We start from the raw sequence: 2928 nt of genomic DNA, 5'->3' as shown, positions 1-2928 counted from the left end.
TTTTTTCCCACTTCCTCTGTCTTACAAAGCACATGTAGAGACAACTTCTAGTCCCACGTTCGCAGACCTGCTCCCCCACTCCTGGGCACCATGCCACGGTGCCCCTGGGAGACTGGCTGGACACAACACCCCTTGTTTTTACACCCTGGAGTGGCCTCCTTTGCCAGAAGATTCTACCTATCCTGCAACCTGCAGCTGGCAGCCTGCCCCACCTCCTGCCCTTCACTTATTTGGGACATGCTGACTCACTGGTTCATCAGCCTTTGCCAAGACAATTAGGGAGGGAAAATAGGTAGAAAAAAATCCCAGATATTTGGCCAAAGGCAAAAGGAAGTGCTTCTGGGTTTGTCCCACGTTTTTCCCTTAAAGCCCGTACCCGGACAGTGAAAGTTACCCCAGATTAATGTTGGTGTGCTGGAGAAAGGCCACATACAAGCTCAATGCCCTACTCCGTGTCAAAAGCACTGGTTTGAAGATCAGAAGACTTGAACCAAAACTATCCTACTGGGTGACCTCCCCTTCCCTCTGGGCCACAGTTTCTCTATCTGAAAAGAAAGAGTTGGGGTATTGGTTTTTCTCTAAGTTCCTTCCACTGCTAACATTATTGAAAATCATGTCTTACCCACTCTGTGTATCAGATTGTTCATCTAGTAACTAAAAGTAATCATTCTCATCCTTCTATTAGCATGAGGGAACTTGGAACAATTAAGATGTTCATTAAAGATGCACAGCAAACTCCCCCAGAGTCCCTGTGTCACGAGGGGAAACTGAGGAGTGGAAAGCCTGTGTTTCCTGTGGAGGTCCTGAGGTCCTGGCCTTGAGGTGCAGTTCCCTCCTCAAGCTGCCTTCATCCCCTTCCCATCTATACTAGGAGATCCGGGTTCCTGGAACTGACACACCTTGACCAGGGGATCCCACGGCTTACCGGCAGCCTGTTTTTCTTGGTCAAGTCAGCAGGAGTGTAAATATTGAGGTAAAGACAGTCTTCAGAAAGCTTGAGAGGAATGTTCTCTTTTCGGTTTGTAAATAGCTCTGAGAGTACCTGCCCTGCCACGGCATCTTGGGAGCACCTGGGGAAGGGGAAACAAGAACCCCTGAAGTTCAACCACATCTAAGCCAGGTGTCATCTAAGGCAGCGCCTTGGACTGGGAGATTTAAGCCTGAAAATGGACTAGATATTTACAGACTCACGACACTGTAGTGAGTAGGAGGCTATCAGGGGCTCCAGGTGGGGGCGCTGGGATTTACTGAGGTCTCCTAAGACCAAGCAGAATGAGAAGGGCTTCACACCTCTTTCCTTCCCGGAGCATTTGGGACTCCCAGCAACAAGGAGGGGAGACAACAAATACACTGATCCTCCCTGGGAGGTGACATTTCCCTGATAGCTCAGGAGGGAAATCTTTGTGGGACAACATCAGGAGAACTGTGCTCTAATTTGTCTCTCCCATGCATTTACAGGGTGACTTTGGGTGAATTCCTTTCCCATTCTGGGTCCCAATCTGCCAGGTCTAAGTGAGGGGAGTGATTTCTACATGGGTCTTGGAGCCCTGACATGCCAAGATTCTACCATCTGCCTCTCTCAGGAAAGTGCTGTTGGTTACCCTGATGAAAGATCTCAAGGATACAACATAGATGAACACTGGTAATAGTTATTGAGTCCTCCCAGTGTTCCAGGCACTGTTTTAAGTATCCTTTGTATATTAACTCATTTAAGCCTCAGATCAGTCCCATTACATAGGTTCTATTATCTCCATTTTACAAATGAGAAAACTGAAGCCCAGAGAGGTTAGAGAACCTGACCAATGTCATATAGCCAGGAAGATTCATGCCATGTGGTTCTTATACACAAGTATATTATAAGCCACAGTCCCAGATCTCAAAGTACCAGAAGGCAGGCGTCACCGCCCCCAGTAGGTACATGAGGAAACTGAGGCACTCAGGCTCTGGATGACACAGCTGTCAAGTGACAGAATCAGAGCCAGCAAAGATGACTTCTTGATTTCCATCCTGGGAGATTTTCCTACAGAACACCCAGTACAAGCGGCGTAACAGTAATAATAATAATCAAAAGACATTCCAATGTGAAAAAAGGGAAAAAGAACTCAACTTGACTGGTCTTCAGATAAACGCAAACTAAAGAGGAAAATACTATTGCTGTTATTGTTATTATTATTTTGCCTATCCAATAGTCAAAACATTTTTAATAACCCCAAGCATTGCCAAGAGTCTGCCAAATGGAGATTTTTCATACATCAGTGGGAGGAGTGTAGTTGGAATATTTTGGGAGGGAAATCAAACAAGAGATGTATACTCTTTCACTCAGAAATGTCATTTCTGAGAAGTTATCCTAAACTATTCATGAGTGTGCATAAAGGTTTCACATTCATGATGTTATATTATTAAAAACATCATATGTAACTTAATAACCCCAAATAAAAGCTTGGGGAAATTAATTATGGTTCAATACCCAATGTAATGCAGCTGTTAACATCAGGCTGTGCTATTTCATGGGATAGAATGATGCTCATGACATACATTTTAAAGGAAGAAAGTATAGCAACAGGCAAAAAACTGGAATACAAACAAAATATTAGATCATAATACTTTACCATCTAAAACACTGATAGTTGTTCTCGCTGGGTGGTGGGATATTGTATGTGATTTTAATATTCTTACTTTTCCTTCTCTGAATTTCCTAAATTTTCCATAATAAGTATATATTACTTTTGCAGTCACAAAATAAAAACAGTATATATTATTTTTTTAAAAAGGAAAGAAAGAAGGCAGAGGTGGACTGCTGGAAAGCCTCCGAATGCCTGGCTACTGAGATGAGTGGGGTCCGCTCTGATGCCTGTAGGGTCCTTGGTACCCTGGGGAGTGGCGGTGAGGCCAATTAGAACCTTTGGGCTTTTCTTCCCAGCTTGGCCA

The 2928-nt window shown here is 44.2% G+C and overlaps 1 protein-coding gene across 1 annotated transcript in view; it reads right to left on the bottom strand.

Annotated features, from left to right (window-relative positions):
* The window catches only part of LOC105537501 (liver carboxylesterase 1), a 33004-nt gene extending 31929 nt beyond the window's left edge, over window positions 1-1075 (bottom strand). The window contains exon 1 of the mRNA XM_011977116.1: window positions 926-1075. The gene's annotated coding sequence lies outside the window, so the exon portion shown is untranslated. The remainder of the gene's footprint in view (window positions 1-925) is intronic.
* Between the last annotated feature and the right edge of the window lie 1853 nt (window positions 1076-2928).

Source organism: Mandrillus leucophaeus, unplaced genomic scaffold (genome assembly GCF_000951045.1).
Source record: "Mandrillus leucophaeus isolate KB7577 unplaced genomic scaffold, Mleu.le_1.0 Scaffold1738, whole genome shotgun sequence".
Lineage (NCBI taxonomy): Eukaryota > Metazoa > Chordata > Mammalia > Primates > Cercopithecidae > Mandrillus > Mandrillus leucophaeus.
Note: the sequence above shows the minus strand (reverse complement) of the source record. Positions and strands in the feature narration are given on the sequence as shown.